This window comes from Vidua chalybeata, chromosome 6 (assembly GCF_026979565.1).
Source record: "Vidua chalybeata isolate OUT-0048 chromosome 6, bVidCha1 merged haplotype, whole genome shotgun sequence".
In the NCBI taxonomy this organism is placed as follows: Eukaryota; Metazoa; Chordata; class Aves; order Passeriformes; family Viduidae; genus Vidua; species Vidua chalybeata.
In genome coordinates, this window is record NC_071535.1 from 49,259,378 (window position 1) to 49,283,205 (window position 23,828).

At 40.1% G+C, this 23,828-nt stretch overlaps 1 protein-coding gene across 5 annotated transcripts in view; it reads right to left on the reverse strand.

Moving 5' to 3' along the window:
- KCNC1 (potassium voltage-gated channel subfamily C member 1) overlaps positions 1-23,828 on the reverse strand; it is a 120,835-nt gene that overhangs the window by 79,174 nt on the left and 17,833 nt on the right. The window lies entirely within an intron of this gene.

Sequence of the window (23,828 nt, forward strand, 5' to 3'; positions counted from 1 at the left end):
ACTTAATCTCTAGCCCCTACTATTAAAGTAGTGTTTTCCTCTGAATTGCTTCCACATTACTTTCTTTTGCATGTGAGGGCTAAACCAGAGACTAATAAGAATGCCTATCTCTTCTATACCATGTTTTAGCCTAGAGCCTCTATCTCCCATAAATTTCATAAATTTTGCCATAAATTAGAGCACCTCTAAACTTACTCTAGTTGATTTCAACTGAGAATTCTACCCTAATAAATATAAAAACCACATATGACATCTGCCTGTATAAAATACGTGCATGAGTGAATTTTCTCACCTCTGGAATCAAATGTGGCATATGCTTAGCCACTTTAATTAAGGACTGAAAATTGTTAAGTTTGCTCCACTTGTGAACAAACCTGCTGGAAGAGCTGAAGTGAACATGGTATGGCTGCAGTTAAGCCACTGGGATCTGGCAGGCGTGCAGACTCTGCTCCCTGAGGCCTTTGAAAGCATGCAAGTCAAATAGCTGGGTGCTAATGGCCATGTGGGAATTCAGTTGGCAAAAAGGAGCCATGTGCTGGCACAGAGCTATTGGAGCTGTTTCCTGCACTTGCTGTCCCACTGCTTTTCCATGCAGAGGAGAGCGAGGGTGCAGGGGATGCTAAACCCTCTGTTGGGATAGGCTGCTGCACATTTCACCTCGTCCTGCAGGAGCTTCTCCCCAGAGTGACCAGCCCTCCAAGTCAGAGGCACACGAGCCACTCTCCCCTGTGGCTGCAGGAGGCCTGAGCCAGCTGCCCTGGGAAAGCTAACAGGAGGTCTCTATGGATGGGAAATGACTGCTCTCTCTCTCAGCAGTTCCAAAACAGGGCACCATGTAGAGAGGCAAGCTCCAAACTGCATGATCTGGAGCTAAAGGCTGTGTGTGAAGTTCAGGCTCTGTGAGACAGAGTGCACTGTCAAAGCAATGCGGTGAAATTTATCAAGGTGCCAAACTTCCGATAATTAAAGTTTCATTGTGATGTACCACTGATTCCATCTCTTAATCTTCCAAATAGCAAGTGTCTAAAAAAAAAAAAACCTCTCTTTGCTGTCTGTTATGTAAGTGGTTCTGTAAGATTTAAAACAAAATCATTTTCAAAATGTTGAACCCACTGACTGCAAGTCAGCAGCTTCCCCTTAACTGTTTTATAGAGACATATGTCTCCTGGGATTACTTAGCAAGGAAGTACTTTTTTTTTTTTTATAAGTTTGCTCGAGGCCAATTTATCCCAAGCATTGAATTTATCCAGCTGTAACTGGAAGAAGAATTCATTTCCTGACTGCCAACTTGCAGCATTTCAGCCAATGCACATAGAGAAGGAGGGATTGTTATTTACCAGGAAACAATGGGTCCATTTCTTCAATTATGCTTGCATGCCTATCCTTGTTCTCAAAAGACAGCTTCTGCCTTTTCATTAGTAAGAAGAAAAGGCTAACTGGAATCAATGAGTCAGATCCTTAAGCATTATAAATTGCAATAGCTTTCTAGTTTTTCAATTCTCAGCTGGCTGTGCTCTATTGACCTCAGCTCTAGATACCTTAACTGTCTGGTGCTGAAGTGATTTGTGAATTTTCAAGCTTGTATCTCAATTCCTATTTGCTTCACTCCATCAGTGGCAAGGAAGGCTTGGTTTCCAAGGGTAATGTTGATGTTTCATCTTACTTAACTTAAAAGCAAAGCTGTTTTTGATGAAAGGGGGCAATCTGCAACATAAAGGTGAAATTACATTTGTCATGACTTTCTTAAAAAGAGAATGTGTTTGTCTGTTGACTCATGCTAGTCCCCCTAATGGAGGAGTAAAGTAGTATTTTTGGTAGGGAGAATATGGATTAGCTGTTTTAGGAGTAGGTATTTGCTGTTGCTTAGGTCTGTCAGCTGAGAGTTAGCAGATTCTTTTCTCACTTCCTGCTCCACAGTCCTATCCTGAGGTGTGATATAGGGAAGGGGAAGAAAGGTTTGGCTGCCTACCTCTGAGCCTGGAGGCAGCCCTGGGAAGTGGAAGGCAGAATGCGACAAGGACCCTTGCTTCCTGCTTCCCTGTGCACAAAATGTCTTTGGCAGGAGCTTGATAGTGGCAGCAGTGGAGGGTTTGTGTCTATCCTTCCAGGCTAGGTGGCTACACCCAGGAATTTTCCATTGAAATAGATATCAGTTAATGAAATCTGCATATTCTGGGAAATCTGACTTTTATTCCCCCTTGTATTACTCCTGAAAATTTCAATTCAGTTGAAATACTTCAATCTCCTCTCAAAGAAACAATAATTGAAGTCTAGGGCTTCTGATCTGTTCAAAATTAATTAGGCCTTATGTGGTAGTTCAGTTCTTGATGGGAATTCTACTGGTGCTTCTTTGACTCTTGATTGTGCTGTCTACTTGGTTTTTTTGCCATGCAACACAGCAGCCTCTCTTTAATCAAGCTGTTCCATGAGTTCATGTCATCCATATTAATGCCCTCTCTCTCAGTTTGGGGCAGAGAAAAATTGCTGTTCCAGCTGTAAAGCTGCTCTTTGGACTCTGAGAGAGTAGGGCATGCCTCAAGCTCTCCCCACATTTCTTGGAGTGTATCTTCATTTAGACCTGAAGCATCAGACTGATGAACCCATCTACTCACCTTCCTCTCTCAGGGCAAGAGCAGAAATGACCCAAGAATGCCTTTTTAGCAGTGGTTTCCCTTATGTTGCATTGTGTTAATTTTCCCCAACATTTGCCATAGCATCCCTGGAGAGCAGATGGAAAACTGAGCACTGACAAAAAGGAGGAAGCAAAGAGGAGCACTGAAAGCAGGAATGCTTTGCTTCCAGAGGTATTTCCTTCCTCTGGCTTTTGTTCAGTGCAGGATAATGATGCCCTTTGTGCTGGCACAGGTGGTGGTGGCAGATGGACTGGCCATGGCGTGCACAGCCCACAGCTGCTGGCACGTGGGGAATGGGTTTTCTGCCATGCCTCGTGCCACAGCCAACAACCAGCCTCAAAGAGGTGCAGGGGGAGATTCTGCACAGCTGCTCTGAAGAAAAGATACCACTGAAAACTTCAGAGAAGTGGGGAATTAGTGAGCAAGTTTTATTAAGAAGACCTGTACAATTATTTCTATAGCATTTAAATGTTGCTTTCTATTTGCAGTTATCCATTATTTTTACACTATTTTCCCACTTTTCTCTTTGCTGTGTTTGGCTCTTTATGTTTCCAGGTTGAACCTCAAAGTGGGGATTGCACAAGTCATTGAGAACGAATTTGACTCACTCGGCTGGCATCAAGGAAATTCAGTTAAAACCCAGTGTTAAACTTAACAGTGTGAAATATATTCCAGAGCTTCCCAACAAAGGTGCCTCCTAAAATCCTCAGAAACAGCTGTGTTTTATTGGGTTAGAAGTTCCATTAATGTCACCCAAGTCTAGCAGTTTCAGCATTCTTATGGCGCTAACAACACAGGATCTGAGCCGTGAAAGTGTCGCTGTAAATTCAGGACTTAAGCCATTTTACAGGAATAGAGAATGTATCTCTCTCCCCTGTAAATGCCTGGGTTTTTCCCTTGGATAAGTTTATAGCTGCTTCTCACCTTACTGTTCTTTTTCACCTTGATGCTTTTGACCCTGTCCTTACTTTTCTGCACAGAGAAATTTTGCAATTAGTGTGAATCAAGATGGGCCCCCACCTGCTGACTGCTAAAGCTGCTTCTGCTGATTGTAGCCGCAGGATTAGTCAAAGGCAAATCTTGGCAGCATGTAGAGTATTTGGGAGGTGGTGGTATCAAGATGTTGCAAACATGGTAAAAGTTTCATTCCAGAATGAAAACAGTGCTTTTGAACTTTTAGGTCAACTATTTGTAATTCCTATAAGAGATCTCTCATTACTGGAGAAAATGAGAATTGGGGATATTTTTCCCCAAACCTTAAAGGCAAAATTTGCAGCATGACTTAGAAATTATCTGATCTGGAGAGCAGAATGAGAATAGCTCTTGGACATTTCTCCTATCCCTAAGGAAGATTAAAGCCAAATGTTGTTGGCAAACCAGTGATTTTTACCAGCTCCCCAGTTTCAAAAAGAGGTTGTTCCTCTAATCTCAACTCTGCCATTGCATTTCAACCAAATTGTACATTCTCTTTAATAAAATTAGTCCCATGTCTCTTATTAGTCTCACAGGCTCAAACCACTTATTTGTTTGAAAACAATTTTGGATTTTCAGCTGAATAATTTTACATATACTTGAGTTTAATCAAAGATTGTGTTCATACAAGCAATACCTCCTATTCCCTCTCTTTTTACAGCAATAGCATGAAAAGAATCACTTAAAGATGGCCCAGGTAAAGAAATGAATATAGAAACCCCATGAGTTGTGTGGCCTGATCTTTCTTCCCCTCAGTTTGTGTTTCTAACCCAAGTTAACCTTGCCTCTGTCAAATCCATCTACATCTGTTTGAAAGCTACATTATGTTCTTCTCCTTTGTAGTGTTTGATCTATGGATTCCTTTTGCATGTTAAAATTGTTTCTAATTTCAGCTGAAAGTTCAATATGATATTAATGGCAAGTGCTCTGTGCAAGGTACATCTGTAAGGATTGTCTTTCAAAGGATCTTTTCACTTGTATCAGAAACTGCCTTTGACATCTTATTTTTTTAAAAAGTATTGTTTCCACTTGGAGGATGGCTCTGAATGTTAGATGAAAGGAGAACGACTAAGCAAACCAGTTTTTCCTTCACATTAGTTAAAGGTCAATTATTCAAAGCTCTTCTGCATTACAAATCCATGTCATAAGGAAGTGAATTAGGATGGTAAGAGTAATTGTATTAGATTCTTTGAAGTGATGATATTCCATAGCAGCTTCACAACCAGACAAGTTGCAGTAGCATTGATCTCTCAGAAATCACTCTCTCTAATTCAATGAGACTGGAACTCAGCCCAGACTTAGTCACTGCAGTGAATTCAGATGATTGTCCTTTCCTGCGCATGTTCTATTTTCTCTAACCCAGGAAAGTAGTCTAGATTGCATCCAGTCATGTGACAGAATAATTTTATTCATCTGAAAACTTTTCCAGTTAAAGATGGGTGTGGAGTGCCAAGTCTGATTTGTCATTCTTTCCATTTAGGCCCTTAAGAAAGGAGATTTGGATATTGTGACCCATGCCTGCCTTTCATATGGGTCCTAAGTTAAACTTTTGTAGCTGAACACCAGTGAATTTCAGCAGTTAGAAACGCAGCTCTTCTTTGGCAACTCTCTCCTGAAGAATTGGAGCAGCTCTTCAGCTACTGCTAAGAGCAAGGTATTGTTTTAGCATAAACCAAAATGGTTTCCATAAGTTTTAGGATCTTAAAGAACAAGTGGTGCAGAATGCTTTTTCCCCTTTAAGTATTGATGCAAACTTCCACCCTTATATCTCAGGCTCCTGCTGTTTTCCATTTAGGTTGCATCCCATGAGCAGTATTAGAACACATGGCAAAAACAAGTAAAGACCTGATAGCAAATAGAAATACCAGGGCATAAAGCAGGAGCTTTGGATTAGCCTGTGCCATGTTGAATCTCAGTGAGTCAATCCAGTGGAGGACAGTGAAGAGGGAAAGCCATTTTTTCTAATTAAAAAGAAATATATTGCAAACACTGAAAGCATAAGGCTAGATCAAGACACTACAAAATAATTATTGAATAATGTTTTTGTTTGATTACATTAGCAGGATTCTGAAATAAATTTTAGTCACTTTTTTTTCTCTGGCTTTATCAAGGTATTCTTATCTGTACTGGAGTTTGTAGTGAACAGTTTTTATATAATCCTGGGCTCCTGCTGAGGCCTTTCTCCCTGACTGATGACCAACTATTTCTCATCTTGAAATGTGAAAAATAGAGGTTGAAGATTCTGGCTGGGGGTGGAGGGGGGTTAGTGGCTTGATTTTCTTTGGGGAGCATCTCTTTAATTGGAAAGTTTTTGTGGATTTTTTTTTTGTTGTTGTTTGCTGGAGTTTGGGGGTTTTTGAGCATTTGCTATGTATGTTTTCTTCCAAGAGATTGTTTTCAGATACCTTCAGCTAACTAAGGCGCACAGTTCTTCCAGAAAATACCAGTCATGAATGCACATGCCTGGCAGAGCTGTCACAATGCTTGGTTTAAGGACTGCCCCCGATTTCAGTAAGCTTCATGTCAATTCCTGAAGGGAGACCAGCTATTCTGTGAAAAAATCACACACTTGCTTCTGCTTTCCTTTTTTTTTTTTTTTTTTTTTTTTTCTTCTTAAAACCACACAGGGTTTTCACTGTCTTTTGTGGGACAGGGGAGGAAGAGGCAGAGTACATCACATGGCAGTGTTGCTTGTAACACTGTCCCATACTTGGCTAGTGATGCCTCAGAACTGCAATGGTAAAATCCCAAGGTTCAGGTTAGTTTCAGCCCTATTTCAATGGATCTTACCAATACTTAAATGTATAGAAATTGTCTAATACTTGAAGTGCTTAAAAGCCTTACCTTCTCTATTAATGCTGAAGTTACAGCAATTAGTTTTCTTTGTTTTGTAGCATGGAAATCAAAGGGCAAAAATGAAAATGTCCCATATTTCTGACTTGGATCACTTCTAAGCAATCTCCTGATGAGAGCAGAAGGCAGTCACAGTCAGGATTACAGCTGCTACTTGCCTGCCAACAGTTTATGCAACACTACATTGGCTAGAAATTGTGGGGTTTCTATTGTGGTTGGTTTGTTTATTTATGTATTTATAGCTAGCCATTCTATTGTAAAAGCATATAAGAGTACTTAAGCTTTGGACTTGGAATGCAATCCCTGAATTTTTGGCTGAGCAGGACATCATATGCTTGTCCTGCTCATTCTGTTCAAATTAGAAGGAAGACTGTATATGCTCTTTTTTTGACAAGTAGCTGCCAGTAAGATTAAAGAATGCTTCAGTTTCATTCAGCTGATGGCTGTAAAATTATTTTACATTTTAATTTGTCCAAGCCTTTTTCAAATCTCATATCTTTAGCAATACTTATTGGTGTTGGTCTGGTCTGTTGTTATCCTATTTTCCACCAGCTAATTTATTTTACTCATGGTAGCAATGCAAATGATGGTAATTTGCTGATGTCGTGTTGTACACTATAATGAATTGAGACATGAGAAATCTGAATTATTGCCTACTTTATTAAGTTTTCCAGTTAGATATTTTAACTTTTTTTCTTATTTTTTCATTTTTATTCTGCTGGGTTCTAAGCATTCAGGTTGTGGCCATCTCTTCTGCCTAACTTCTTAGGACAATCAATAGAACCTTTTAGTCTGGAAGGATGTTTTAGGCAATTAAGTTAAGCATGTGTTTAAAAGCATTTTTGGTTTAAGATGAAAATGGTCAGCAGCTGTTGGAAACAAATCCTTAAGCCTTTATTAGAATGCATAATTAATCTCCTGACTTGATGAGAAGGGAAATAATAATTGGGTAATTTTCTGCCAGGTCTTAAGTGGCTTCATTTTGTCTAAATCAAAGTAATTAAAAGAGACTAAAAACGTAAAGTTTATGCAGTAGAGAACTGCATCTAGGCAATTCAGGTCTGCCAAGTGAATGGATTTCAGACAGGAAGAGTGTTCTCTTTGAAAACCAAGAAAACATTACTGATAAGATATTCCTCCTAATCTTTTTGAAATAGTCTGAGGTTTTTCTTACCTTTTGAATGGCAGGGGTTTCAAGTTTCCTACCAGATGCTGTTGTTGATTTTTGTAGTCCTGATTGGGTTCAAAGTAGGTCTTGGTACTGATGCTAAATCAGGCTGGAAGGACTCTTTGTGATTTGAATTTGATAGAAATTAAAATCCTGCCAGCTGTGTTTTATGTGTTTGGGCTCTGCATAAGTAAGCATAAATCTCTTGGATTCCTTGATAAAAGGAGGTGTGCTTCCTTGCAGTTTTAAATGTGGAACCTGGAAGCAAAATTATATTTTAAGCTAAATGTCAAGCTTTAAAAGTTAAATGATTTGGACTTGAGGTTCTCCTCCTTTTCTTTCTTTTTGTCATTAAAGTGATGTAGTAAAAATACCTCATAAGAACAAAACAATTGTGTGGGCCAATCCAGTTAATGCACAGTAATTTAACATTAGAATTAATATAATGCTGTGGATTTCAGGTGGTTTAATTGACTTGCAGACCCCACTGCTTACTTCATCCTTCCTCTGGGACTATCTAGAAAATCTTGGGCCATTCTTAAGACAGATCCTCTTCCTTTATAACAGCCTTGCCTCCAAGTCCTTAATGCTAAGCAAAAAGGATTACTTTGGTTGTGCTTGGGAAGTAATTGACTAAAGATACAAAGTAATGATAGCGTATTAAAACATATATCATGTTTAAATAGCACTTGTATGACTCCAAAGGGAACGAATGGAGATGTGGAGTCACTCAAAGCCCATCTAGGCTTTATGATATCCGGTACACTATTTAAAAAAGGTTTACATCTAATGGTTTGGCAAGGTAGGAGCATTTTGCAAATAACACTTTGTGGAGTGAGGATCGGCTTTCTCCCAAAACCCTTGGAGGGAAGCGAAGCTTACATTTTATAGAGTTGGTTAGAAGCAATAAATGTGCAACAATGTTATTGCATTTCAGTGATTTTTACACTGGTGTAATATATTGAAATCTTCTCCTACAAACACCAATATTCCTGTGCTTAAGAATAAGCAGATAAATGGTGTTGGCCATATTTCCATGCTAGAGAGGAGAACAAAGTGTGCAGTCTGTATGAAGTATTTACCAGGGTACACCCAGAGTTTTAGGCCTATCACTAGCCTTGAATTTTCACATTCTTATAGAGGAGCTACACCATCATGCAGTCCTTACACATTCCTTACAATAATTTAGAAATTAGCCCCAAGAAGAGGTAATTTGAAATGCTGACCTGGCCTCAAATCATTGAGTGCTGGCATTGATTGCAGTGAAACCTGCCTTTCACTGCAGGCCTTCTGAAAGGGGAAAAATAGTCAATAAAATGAATATAGTGGGAAAAATCCTGCCTTAATTGCCAAATGAGAAAGGGATACAGTGAACTATAGGATCCTGAATACCTTCCTTTAAAGTCAAAAGTGCAGAATAGGATGCCACTTCAGGGAATGTTTCTTTTATTTGGATTTTAGGCCTCTTAGGAATGCAAGCTGGAATCTGGCTAAAAATGGACTAGCTTTTCAGAACTGCTGAATAACTTTCCTTCTTACTGGGATCCAAAAATCTTTTAAAGTGCTATCACTGTCTCTTTAATGGGGCAAAGGGACCCATCCCAGACCTCTGCCCTTTAACTGATGTAATGGTGCCCAAGAACAGCCATATATTTCAGAAGCTCTAGAAAATGTTAGGATGTAATGATTACAGGAAAGGGGTTGGATTCCTGTGAGGATGGGCACAGCTGGGCAGACACAGCTGGGGGGTGCAGATGTCCCTTGCTAGGTGACATTGCAGAGGTGGCTTAGAAGACTTGAAAATTTTGTTTGACTGTCTGTGAGGGACAGATAGCATGCATCAGTCTCAGCTCTTGGGGGGGAGGAGGCAGATGCCAAGAGTCTGGAATGCCATACTCAGTACCTGAGCCAGATATGCCAGCAAGTACTAGGCACAATGTCTTGTGCTATGGGGCTAAAAATGGGAAAACTGAGAACTGCAGAAATGAAGGCGGTTTTCAAAGAGCTGAGGATTAAGCCTTACTTGGATCACCAACATATAATTAAAGCAATTTTCAAGATGAAAAAGAGAGATATGTTGTCTCCTATTTCTGAGCCTTAGTCCAGCTAAGCAAGAACTCCATGTTTAATTCTGAAGAGTGAATAACTTTGATGTCCAGTTCAAATGGGTTTAAGATATTTGAGCCCTTAGCTAGATTGGGGTCATATTTTTTTTGTTCCCCTCTCTCTAATTAGTGCAACTCCTTAGCAATGATATTTCCCAGGACTTAGTGGTAAGTCACCACTTTATAGTTTTCTTTTAACATTTCTGAACTGATTTCATTTAAAAGATCACTACCAATTAGCACTAATCTTCCTATGGACATTGGTGGACTTTCAATTATTTTTGAAGTTTATGGACTACATTGAACTGAAGTTAGTTTTAGAAATGCAATAAGGGACACAGGGTTGAGGTTGGGTTTTTCATAACATCACAATTATGTGTCTTTAATAATGATTTTCTGGTACTGAAAATATTTCACAGGGTCAGAGTATTTCCTTTATTTCATTAGAATTAAATAGAGACTACAGATAAATCATTAAGTGGCCTGGAAATCCCTACTTTTGCGTGCAGACTTCTTTCCATAATGATTTATACTAAGCTTAGAATAATCTCTTTAGAACTTTAAATACACTAAACAAGACCAAATTTCACGTTGCACTAGAGCTTTCAGATAGAGCTAAGAATTATGGAAGGGCTAAATCTGACTAGCTCTCATGGATTCTTTGGCAGTAAGATATAAGAAGGGAAGGATAAGGGAGATCAGTGGTTTGGTTTTGATCTCTTGGGACTCACTGTAAATCAGTAAGGCAATAATCTAAAATTAATGCAGTGATCATGGCAATAGTGATGTGAGAACACACTTGGATCCATTAACTCCTAATTCCAGTTGTTACTGAAGGGCTGGGACCATAGTGTTTGCTCTGAGCACTGTGAAATGTGTTTTCAGTTGTTGTTCATACCCAGCTGGTCCAGCCATCACCATTAATGTCTGCCTACCTGTCTAAGCTGCCTAGCTGCTCTAAGAATTCAGAGGATCCATGCAATACTAGAGAGGTTTTCGTTCCCAAAACATCACTTCCTGATAGATTCAAAGAAAGAGAAATCTCACTCCTAATTGATTTCTTCTTCTCTTGTATCAAAAAATTATTCCTAAAGTATTTTCAGCATCTTGTCCCTTCACAAAGCAGGTTCTGGGAAAAAAAAAAAATTCTATGATCTTTGTGGCAAAATAGTCAACCCTGAGCCAAGGTAGCACAGCTCTCAATTTAAAAGTTCTCTGCAATACATGCAGAGGGACTATGAAATGTTTTGTTGCTGCTGTGTTTTGTTAGATGATCCTGGTGAGAGTTAATCTGAGCTCTGCATCCTTTTTATTCTTGTGGCTAGAAAACACAGCATCATGTTATTTCCATCCTGTCCCAACAATATTGTTCTGGGAAGAGAGATATGTTAAGTTTTAAAGATGGTAAGAAAGATGGATTTAGGGGATGCAGAAGGGAAGACTTTCTTTTGTTACTGCTAATAATAATTGTATCCCCTTGCTGAGGCCACCTTGTGCCTGCTCCTGGAGCATGATAATCCATTTCTGGGCCATGGTTCTGGCTTTTGAACCTTTCTGTCCTACAGTCCTAGGTGGCTGGTAGACTCATCCTTTGTGTTTATATCCACCTGTCCTTCTGGATGGCTGCCAGACCCAGGATCCACAGCCCCACATTGACCTGAAAGAGGAGACTCGATGGCTTTCTGTTATACTTTAGTTTCTGATCTTTTAGAGATGTTTTAGGAGAGGAAAAGCTCTATTCCTCTGTGTGTGGTATTTCCCTCCTTCCCTAGCCAGGAGGAATCAGGAGTGTGACTTCCATTTTGCAGCAATGTGCTTTTCACTTTGTGTCTTGTGGGAGTATCAGCAGAGTTTGGAGTGTCTCCAGTTCTCTCTGATACAGCATTTGTGGAACATTTGTGTCCATCTTCATTTGGCACGTGCTGAATGCTCAGTGCCTCCATCCACATCAGGCAGTCCCTGAGCTGTCAGGGTCTCTTTACATCTGCAAGAACAGGTGTGATATCCCTCCATGCAGAAGGATTTCCCTCTCTCCTCCTTTCTCCGTCCCCACAGCGAGTTGTAGGGGCTGTCTGAAGTGAAGCTGGTACAAACACAATCTTCCTGGAGAGTCTTTGCCTCTGGAGGCATTAATGACTTTTGAAGCCTGAGGGCCAGGCCTGAGGCAGGAGGACTTTGTGGCTATGTTCCAGGTTAGCATCCCTCTGAAAGCACTTCATTCAGGAAGGAATATCCTGAGAGAGGAAAGACTACAAGACTCTACTTCTTATGTTATTCAAAGGAGATTTGTGTAAACTAATTGCTTCTTGGAAGCATCATGGTTGCACCCTCTCTCGTTTTTGTTTTTTTCTGAAGGACATAGAATAATGGTTAAACAAAATAACCTTGTTAAATCAGAATGAGATTAAACCAGCCTAGTTCATTCTGACCACTTTATAATGTTAGCTGTTTTTCCATTTCAGTTGTGTGCAGTGCGCTTTTGCTAGCATTATTTTTGTTCAGCGAGAGGGCAAGCAGGAAGGAAAATGAACTCTCACTGCAAATATTTGGAAAGGAGGAGACCAGGCTGTGTGTGAGAGGGAAATATTTGAGCTATGTGATTTTAAATGTTGCTGTACTATCTGGCTGTGTATTACCTTACATACCACAATACAAGAGAGACCTGTTAGGACTCTCCTCACTAGTAAATAAAAGGTTTTCTGCTTCCCTACAGGCTGCTTCATTTTCTCCCAGCAGTTCATAAAGCTGTGGCTTGTCAAAATACACCCCCTCTTGATGTATTGACTTGATTTTTCCATTAAAAATTAATTGCTTCCTATTTGGTGAATGGTGATTGTCCTGGTTTAGGCAAAAAACTTCTTTGTTAAGTTTTCTGTTTCTCAGTTCTGTTCCCCTGGTCTGGCTCTTTTTCTAGTGTCTCTGAGAGCTCTGCATGCAGATGAAGCAGAGAATGTGAATGGGGAGTGCAGAGTATCCCTAAGGAGTATTTAAGAATCATAGTGGTAATGTATTTCTTTTTCCCCCTTAATTTCATGTGCCTCTGAATGACATTCAAAAAAGCCAAACCTTTTCTGTCTGAAAGCAAAGCAACATGTTTCATGTAGAGAAACTGCATAGTGGATCCCTATGTGATTTGCAGTGAGACTGCTGGGTTGTGTGTGAGGGTGGAGGGTAGACAGGAAAATCTGCATGTAGCACATCAAATTATTATTAAACAGTTCTGGCAGAATCTGTCAAGGAAAGTAAGATAAATCAGGGTGAAGGCAAAAACAATTGTGTAAGGTAGTTTATACAAAGCAGTTGCCATTATAAATAATAAAGCAAAAAGGCATTCTTTGGAAACTTTCCAATTAATTTTTACCGGTTCTGCCTTAAATAACTGACAGTTTTTGTAGTACTTTGTATTCTCACTCATTCCTCTTCCTTTGCTATGGGAATCTCCACAAGCACACTTGGCATCTTGGTTTGGATCATAAATCTGCATCTTTGTTTCTTGCTTTTGTTTGTTTGTTTGTGTTTTGTATGCCACATCCTAGGACCTAATCACTAAGGCCATGTTCTTTATATAGATCTCTTGGCATCCAAGGCTTGTTTCTAGCCAGAACCCTCCCAGATAAACAGAAACATGAAACCTTGGCCGTTAATGTGCTGCTCCACTGAATCCTTTGTTCTCAGAAAGAAATCCCAAAAACCTGTGAAGAACATCTATGTTTTAAGGAAAAGAGACTGCTAGGGGATTCTGACAAGACCATAATTAAATATTGGCACCGATTTATCTCTCAGTTTACAAGCAAGCAAATTATTAATACAGGTTTTTAAATCCGGGGAAAATTGATAAAACAATTAATTCTTCCTGTCAGGAGTAGTTACAGAAACACTGTCTCTGATGGCCTAAATTCACTTGGCCAGAGACAAGACTGCCAATTGCTGTATTTAGCATCAGTGCAGCATAAAAGTCCTGCTGTCTCAGACATCTGTCAATACCAGCTGAATTGTTTAGTTCAGTATGGAGGACAGAATACAGGTGAGGTTCTCTTCCTGTTGCAGTCAATAGTGAAATGCTTGCTGATGTCCAAGGGCAGTGTAATAAATATGTGGGAAATGTTAATTAGTATCATGAAATATCTGATTTGCACATACCTTGCTCCTCCCTTTTGCTTGCCTTGGGCTAGTGGTCTTGTTATTTAAGTCTGAGAAATAGAATAGATATTATCACTGTTTTAATTCTAGTTTCAATATTAGCCAATCATAATTAAAAAAAAAATCTCTCCTAAAGCAAGTGATAGGTGATGGTTTATCTACTCAAGCAATGAGATATATTTCCCTTATAACTGGATAAAAACAGGTATTGATGTTTCTCTTGGTATAGTGAAATGCTGGCTAAATAATTAGAAAACTTGTAGTTAAACTGCAAATTAAATTAATTTCTTTAAAAGCTGTTAATTTCAGTAGAATCAGAGAGGTCCATTTGTAAAATAATGGATCTCTGTTTAGAAAGTATCAACTTAAGTTGCAATTAAAAAAATTGCAATTAAAAAAATTCACTAGAGGATCCTTTCTCAAAATGACAAATCTGTCATAGGATTTGTTAACTTAGGTACCAATTTCTCTTGAGACAATTATTGCTTAAATTTAGCAATCAAAGAGTATCCTTCAATATCCGTCAGGTGCCTTAAGCATTGCCTTTCAACATCTGCCATACAACATTTCATAGAAAGGGGTGTCTGAATTGAGCATGGAATTCTTCCTTAAGGACCAGGCCTCTGGATCTGCTGACTGTCCTTTTCCAAGGACATGGATTGGATCCTAGTTGCCTTCAAACACAGGGTTATCGAGAAGTCCTGAGTAGGAATTTGCCCAAACTGAGAGTGGATTGGGTCCAGATTTGACCATCTGAACCACTGAGAGAGGAAGGAGAGGCTACAGCAAGGAGAAATGAAAACTGTTGACATGTGGCAGATGTGTCACTTGGATTGATTAAAACAGAGCTAATCCATGGGGGACATCTTTAGTGTGGCCTTTGGGATTTTGCTTTTTTCCTCCTTGCCTACGCAATTGTGTTGGGCAGCCTTTGGAGCCTCTGGTGTGAGAGCAGCTGTGGGTGACCTGAGGTTGTTCCTGTTGGAGCAGCTGTTGAGCTGGGAGGGGAGGTTGCTCCTGCCTTTCCAGGGCCATCCCCCTCACTGTGAAGCTGTGCTGACTCAAAGTGCTTGCAGCTCTGTAGCTGTCCTGGTGTGACAGCTTGATATGATGTTGGAGAGCAACGACAAATAGCCAGGAGGTGACGGGAACAGCTCTTGCCCGTTGTGAAAGGAAATGCTAAAAGCCAAAGAGCAGCCCTGCCCAGGAGAACTCCCCTGTGAAAAGCAACTTGAGGTCCCTCTCCACTCAGAAACTGAAGTAATGTAGTATTAAAGAATGTGCTGTAACACATGCAACACTGGAAATGCAGCTGTAGCACTGATGAGTCTGAGTGCTCCAGGACGAGCTGGACACCTCCATTACCCTGACTTGGGTGCCACAGACAAGTGAAGCCAGTTTTGCCACGGTCAGACCTAACACTACAACAACTGGGGCTTCCAGCCCAATATATGGTGCTGGGACTGTTTATTTTCAGCCATGTCACCAGGGCATCAAGCAACTTCCAGAAATAGTTCCACCTTGCTTCTGCCAGTATAAGTCTGTTGTTGACTGCAGCAGGATTTGGGCTGCCAAGTGATTGGTGTGTGTCAAGATATTTCTATGGAGTATTTGGTATCACTTTTACCCTTCAGGTAAGAAAGTAATTTAGCTGAGAATGCTGTGGTTATGGTAGCGCAAAACTTCTGTGTTAAGAAGCATTCTTCAAAGCTGGATTGAGAGAAATGAATGACCGCCCCATTTTTTTTTTTTTAAGGAGCTAGTCCTGTATCTTAATCAACACACATTTCATAAAGCATATGTGGATGGTGAGAAGCTGGTGGAAAACTTCAGGAGTTTCCATTCTTGCAACTTGTTTGTCTTCCATTCTTCTGTTCCTTTCATGACTAAACAAATTTGTCTGGATGCCTTAGTTTCTACTCAATGAAACTTCAGTACTCTGTGGGAATTCAGTAAACCAGAAACACAACTTGGTGCTTGAGAAGCTGCTTCCATTTTGAGAATGTGTTTCTAGAGAAGTAGGGTGTGAGTAGCTGTGGGTAGTGAAAGAAATGGCACCAATCATTGCAGTCTTGATTTCTGAAGGCATTTCCTGAGTTATTTTTTAAAGGTTTTACGTATGGTTACTGAAACCTTAACTCTGAATATGAACTGTTTTTCTAAAATGAAAACTATTAAGCCTGGACTTCTTTGTTGCTTCATTGCAGTCACTTGAAATGCTTTACTCCCTGAGATTCACACACAACAATTTCTTCCATTGAAACAGTATGGAAAAAAGCTTTACCTGCTCTTATCTTTGACATCATGTCATCTTCTATTTGCTAATATATATGTGTATATATTTTATACTCTGTACTTTTATGTTTTCTGTTTTGTCATTTTCACTGAGAAAGTTCACATGTGATTTTCTAAAGAATTAATTTTTATATGTGGACAAAAATCAGATGGACTTTATCCTAATTTAGAAATTGTATTTCTGTTTTGGCAGAGTGTGTGGCATGTGAAGTATGTCACATAGGCCATTTGCTCAATTGCTTCCAAATGAAAATAATAAATACTGTAGGCATTAACAATTACCTTATAGAAAAGGATCATAAACCGAGTCAGGAAAGGTATATATGTAAACCAGACTCGAAGGTAGCTGTTGTTTACATGCCAGCAATTTACACTGACTTCTTTCTCTGTGCAATCAGTCGTTACTACAGAAACTGCAACAACACACAGCACCGGGAGAGACAAAGCTCCTTCATTAAGAAAGGCAATCACTAGCCAAAAAATTCTCTTCATCTTATCCCTGCTGTGTAAAATGCTGGTATGTCACAGTCTCATTGCAAACAATGTAAATTTAGCCTTTTGTAGGGAAATGTTCTTGGTTATGGCCATTGGAACGCTTTGGACAGTGCAGATTTTACTGAAAGCTCATCTTCGTGCTGCTGCTGGGTTAGAAACAGCCCCACGATGTAGACCTTGAATGAAACATGGGACAATCTGGCAAGAATTAGCCACTACCTCTAGTATTCTTTAATGAATTATGGGGAACGTGTTTTGATTTTTTTTTTTTTTCCCACAGGAGCCAGTTTAAAATGCATTCAGATGCTCTTGTGCAGGTCTGAACAGTGAGTTTGAGACTGTCTGGACTCAGATTCTATGAGTGCTGATGGAAGTGAGAAAACTCTTATATCTTTTTCCTTAAGGCAGAACAATAGGTTGGCTACAGACTTAAAACCCCCTTGAATTTAAGGGAATTTGTGGCTGCAGAAATTGTAGTCAGGTTGTGTCTCCATGGCAATACAAGGGTGGACAGGGACTCTTCTGCCATTGCTTTCCCTAGAAGCAGCTGTGCTTAAGGGCTGGAGAAAGGTAGGCAACCTGATGTGCTTAAGGCCGTTAAGAAAGGAAGGAAACAGACATTTCTTCTTCATAAACTCAGTACAGCCCCTTTTTCCTTTACATGAGCCTGCTTTTAGGCTTTGATTGCAGACTCATCAAGAGTGGACATTTTAGGGATTCCCTGTGGGATCCAGTCTGCTCTCTGGGCTCTCCAAGCAGGAGCTCCATGAAGAAATAGAGAGGCAAAAGCTTTAATAATGTGTCTTAATATGCAGGAATCACTTTCTATGTGCAGGAGCATCACTGTATTTTCATCTGTGCTCCTGGTGCTTGCTGGACACCTCATTCATTTGTAGCAAATGTTGGGCACCAAATTTGCTTCCAAAGGTCAGATTCCCACTGCAGGATGTGCAGGACAGAGTCATAACCCCAAGCATGGGCAGCACTGGTGCTTGTCAAACAGCATCATCTCTGCTGCTGGGGCACTTGAGGTCACAGTTGAAGTACAGGTAGCTTCAAGGAGCCAGTATTCCTTCTGGTTACTGTAAGGCAGTGGAAAAGATTCAGACTGCCAGGAGGGAGAAATGATGAAGCTCACTGTAATCTCACTGCTGAGTATCCTGTGAGATGCTGACACTCTGCCTTAATGGGCTTTTCCTTTTTAGGAAAATGATTTAGTAGATGGTATAAGCCACACTCTGGCATGATAAACTTGCATGGATACCAACAAATTTAGGCAGAACTCCTGAGCTGCTCTAGACCTCTGTCTGGTGGTGCTATATAGCTTTGAATGAAGATATTGCCATCAATCAGCTTGTCACCTACCTCACTACCCACTTGTATTAAATGATTTCACTATCAGCTAAGATGGAGCACGCCACTGAGTGTCAGATTATAAGTGTCTAGAGAGATTAGATACTGAAATTAGATGGATAACATCCAGGCTGCTGTGCTGGATCTCCCAGTATTGCTGTTGCCAACGTCTCCTGCTCCAGTCAGATAAAACCTTACTATACTGTGCTCTCTCACTCACTTCCCTCAACAGGGGATGCAAGAATGAGGGCTGTACAGTCAGTCTCCTGAGAAAGTCCCAGTATCTGTGGGCACTACATGAGCAATGTGGCATCTAATTCTCCTCTACAAATGTCTGGTATGTTGCAGCATGTGCCTCAATTTATCAGATGCCTTAGCAAGTTCTAACTCTGTCTTGTTCAGTTTCTTAAATCAGTAGCTTCTCAATCTGTTTTTCCTTGGGCTGGACTTTGACCAAAGATGATTTTAAAAAGTAATAAATATATTATTGGGAAAAAAAAAGAAAAAGGTGAGCTAAGAGATCTGAAAATTAGTGAGACCCAAGATGACAGCCACCCTTGGGGAAACTATCCTTTTTCCTGGGAAAATTTATTTTAATGTGTTGGAGTAGCATGGGATTTAAAATTGGATGCATGGGTGTTAACCTAATGCCTCAGTTTCTGTCTTCTTATGACAGGAAAATATTCTCCTGAGAAAAAGCTAAAGATATAAAGAGACAGCATTTTAATTCCTGTTTCCACTGGTGTTATCCTTTTTTAATGGAGGGGCACAACCTTAGGAATATGCAAAGGGACAACTGGGTTGATTGGTGGACCCTGATACAGGTCAAAGGCCTTGTCACAGATGTCCCTGGATTATGTTAGAAACTGTTTTATGAATGCTATGGAAATATTCACAAATGTGTAGGGATTATTTAATTATTCATAAATCACACCTGCAGAAACAAGCAGACCGCTTTCCGTTCGTATTTTGAGGGATCAAGAAGAGTACAGGAACTCATTAAACAATCACAGTGACTTTTCTAAATTAAAAACCATAATGACTTAGGGTCCCAGAGATTAGTACTGGGAAAGGATCTACTCTATTTTCTGTAGAAAGATTTTTTTCCCTACTCTCCAACTAGACTCCAAATTTGTAGAAAAGAAGGAAATAGTTCTCAGAGTTTAAATATGTATGTGGATGTATGTACCTATAAAAATTAAGGTTATTTTGCTCAAACTAATTACCATTGAAAATTATCTCAGTCTCCCTACTTAAGTGAGCTATCATGGCATGGCTTTGTTCTGTAATGAGGCCCTCTGAGTGTTCCTCCAAGAAAATAATAAATTACACTCAGAAAAATAAAGTAATAGAGGCAGTAGTATGCTTTCAAAATAATTTTGGGGATTTTTGTGGGAATTTTGTGGGAATTTTTCATGGTAGAAATTCTTATTTTTAGAAATCTCGGTATCTATTCCTGTGCTGCACCATTTGGCAGTCTTGAAACAGAATTTAGTTTTATGCCAATGGTGCCCTTAATTCATGTGTTATCTTAAAATCTTTCTCTGCAATTTGCGTTACAAAAAAACGGGAAAGCGTAATTTTTTTTTTATATTCACTTTTTTTTTTTTAAGCGGAAAGTTAATATAGTTGCAAATTAAAAATTTCAACCCTGACAAGATCACAGATAAGAATTCCAGCTCAGCTATACCAGTAAGTACCAGGGTCAACTATCAAACAAAATACAAAACTACTCAAGAACTCCAAGAGAAGAGCTGAGCAGTGCTTTATTTAAGAGAGCTGCTTCAGGAGTTTAAGGTAGTCAGAAAGTTCAGGCTCCTTGCCCAGATTTCTGTTTAGCAAGGAGCCTGAACTTCAATGCTCCCAGTATTATGGCTGAGCTCATATATATAAATTAACTATATAATTAACTGAAGTATTCCTATAAGCAAACACGGGACTGTGAAAGGATCCTGCATGTTTGGGATTTAAGATTGGACCATTGGGCAATCCCATGCACAGGCTGCTGAAGGAAGGTGAAGGAGTTCTGGAAGGTTTTAGTATTCTTTGTTATGGGGTATGAGAGGTCTGACTAGGATGGAAGTTCTGCCCAGTGCCTCTGCAGTGCAGAACAGAAATAAGAATTTCAGTCTACTGGCAATAGTTTTAAACAGAGCACCTTGCAAGTCAGTATGGTCAAGCCACTAAGGGGAGCATCTGCAGGGGATGGTGAGGAGGAAGGTGGGAAGGGCAGGTGCTATGTTGCTGTTGAGAAATGTTTCCACACTCCCCTTTCCTCTTGTGAGATTGCTCTTTCATTTGTGCCCTTGGACACAAACAGCTCTGTTGACTAACATGGCACAGCTTTTCTTTTCATTGCAAATCTCTCCCCTATCTCCTCTCAAGAGGTGGCTCTGGCTCACCTTGCCTGGTGACTTTCTCTTGGAGGATGCACTGGCCAGCAGCTCTTGGCCTCCTCCTTATGTGTGGTCAGGAGGGGACAGGGACAAGTCCATGTCCCTGCCTGCACCTCAGTGGCACTTGGTGAATCTAAGATATTTGCACATTTGCTAGAAAACAAAGATATGAGTATGCATGGGAAAAGACCAAGATGACTTTACAGATTCCCATCTGCCCAGAAAATACTGAGCCTTTGTTACCCTTCTCAGGGAGAATCACAGGTTTTAGAGCAGCATCCATTGGTACTAAATACAGCAGAGATACTCCTGGATTTAGTATTATTGCTTTTGACCTGTTTAGATCTACTGACAATGGTGAGTCTGGTGAATGGTGTTTTTTTTTTTTTTTTTTAAGCAGAGGGAGCCAGGACTATTTTCTCATTTTTGTTAATTATTTCTTTTGATTAATTGAAGAAATAAGTAGGATATTTTTTGATGCAGATCACACATCTTGTGAGAAAATGGAAAGAATACTTGCATATCTCACTAAGGATACTGAAGGATTAAGTAATTTTTGTAAAGTATTTTGAACTTCTGAAAATTGTTATGGATGAGGACAATATTATTCTCTTTGCATAAATATGAAATATTGAAGTAGAGCAGGGATACCTATGATAATCTAAAACTCATACATTTATAAATCCTCCTCTTTTTTGGCTATTCTTATAAGTCTTATATCTGAAGATGCTTACTGTCAGCAGTTTGTAGGCAAATCACTGGAATTTAGGGATGCTTAGCCCCAATGCTGATTATTTTTCTTCATCACAATTCACAATGCTTTCTTTAAGCTCACTGTTGAAGACCAGGTTCTTGACTGGAGTAAATGCAGATGATTCTGGTCAGCTGAACATCTCTATGCCTTATTTGTGCTAGATAAAGGTCATGCCTGTATCCTGACATACAAATGTCTCAGTTTGCACCATGAAAACTATTGCTTTTTGTTTTCCCAGTAGTAAAGATACTGCAGAAGAAATAGGTTTCAAAATCCTGCTGGTCATCTGTAAGGTGGTTTAGAGTTCATCCTGTTCTGCTAAGACATGGCATTTGTAGTGCATTTGTGGTGAGGGAGTAAACTAGAGCAACCTTATAGGTGCCAACATCAGCAGAGACAACTGGATGCTACTGCAGGGTTTAGCTGGTATTATTTCAGAATAAAATCCTTTCTTTAGGGCTTTAACTCTGCTGACTGTCTGAAATGCAGCTGCTGTGCTGCAGAACCTCCTGAAAAAGTGTATCATATGGATAATTTCAGACTGTCAGCAGTACCAACAGTAGCAGGCAAGGAGATTACAAAGAATGGGTTAACTCACAGACTTCTTGCCTCTTCGGTATTCCTGGATAATAATCCACCTACAGTGACTCCACTCTGTGGGTAGAAAATGCCTACCTCTTTTTAAACATAATTTATGCACTCCTTTGCCTTTTGAAAAGGATAGACACCAGCCAGGTAGAAGACTGCTCTGCTGCATTAGTGTTCAGAATTAACCATCAAATGTGTGCCTGATGTGCGAGTCAATCTGCCAAGTCATAAATGTTACAAGCAGACATCTGACTACAGCATGTATTTTTAAAGTGTGCTTTTTGGCTATGTAGCCTTAGCAAACACTGCTCCTTCCAACCTGTGCTAAAAGGACAGGGATACATATGCTGTTAACCTGGCACAGTATGAAATCTGCCATAAACTGATTTCCCCAGAGGATTTCTCCCTGCAGGGGCTGTGTGCTACGAGGTGGTGTCTCCCAGCTGATTCCAAGCGTCCTTGACTGGATCTGCAGTAAGCAGGAAGGTGCGTGATAGTTTCTTCTGTGATGCAGTGGTGGCATCTGAGGGGGCTGAGGGTGTGAAGGAAGCTCATTCCTCCCCCCCACCCCACCCACCCCCATGACAAAAAAGTTCCTGCGCTTGGACCTGAAGGGGTTGGTTGGTGAGAAGTTTCTGCTTCTCAAGTAAAAGTCAGACCTAGAAAATTCTATGGTGGTTGCATAAGTACTGAAATTGCCACACAGCTAAAGCCTGAAAAGCAAGCAATTGACTGGGGAACATATTTCTGATATAATTGCTTTTTGACCTTTTTTTGGCATCTTGCTTTGAGTTTTGATTAACTTCACATTAATTATAATCAGTGAACACTGAGGAAGAAAGGGATGGTTTTGTTGGTTTGGGTTTTTGGTTTTGGTTGTTTTTTTTTGATTGAAATGCCAGCAGCTGTCTCTTGTTATTCTACCTGGAAAAGGGGTAATTCCTGGTACTTTCAGGAATTACTCAAGAAAAAAAAAATGAACAAAGAAGTCAAATTTAACACTCTTGATTCCTTGATTTAGGTAATGATATAAGTGATTTGGGCTATTCCTGTGTGCTGTAAGGAATAAATCCATGGTAAATATGAGGTAGAATTAATCCTTCAAAAGCAGTATATATTTTTGAGGAACACAATGGCCCCTAAGCAATGCCCAAGGCATCCAGCAATTTTCTGCTCACCTATAGCAAGAATTACCAGATTATTTAAGTGGAGCGTCCTGTGCTGCTCACATACCTGCAATACACCTTCTGCTCTGCATCTCAATCACAGGGCATTTTCAGAGACATTGGCATGTGCAACACAGATGGGCAACTGTTTTATCATCTGCCTTGCTCCCTGAGTCTCCAGGCAATAACTGGGCTACTCCTTGTCTCAACACAGTGCCAGAAGAGGTCCCAGTGTCATTCTGCCATGTCTCTCCTGACTTTTCTGCCTCCCCCCTGATCTGTAACAGTACCTCTGTCACTCCTGGCTGAATGTTTCCCTGGGAAGTGAATAGCTAATCTTCAGTATCTGCCTGATGCCGTTGTGTCAGAGGTCTTGTAATATAATAATGATCCTGGAGACAGAGCCAGCCCAGCTGAGAAAAAGGTGAGTGCTCCCACTCTGCTTTGTGCCTTCCTGGGATTGTTCAAGGCGCCCCATCGTGTGCCAGGCTTCAGCACATACAGCATCTGCTCTGGCATCTTATTCCATAGGGTGTTGGTCTCTTGGAAGAGACCCACTTTGCTAGACACAGCTCTCTGCTCATAGAGTCTGCCTGCTCTGGGAAGGCAACGTGTTTTCTGACAATAGCCAAGATAAAAATCAAGGTTCATTCTTGTGCACTTCAGGGATGATAAATAACTTGCTCCTTTCATTCAGAACCTTTAGTCAGAATACACAGATTATGGAGACAAGGGGTTAATTCACTTAAAATATTTTCTGACTTTATGGGATTGCCACAAGCCAGGGCCAGTGGGGTCTGGTAAAACATGTCAGTATTTAACTTTACGTGTTTTTATTTTAAAATGGCTATATGAGGAGATATATGTTTTTATCATTATGTAATTAAAAGTTATGTATTAGATCTGTCAA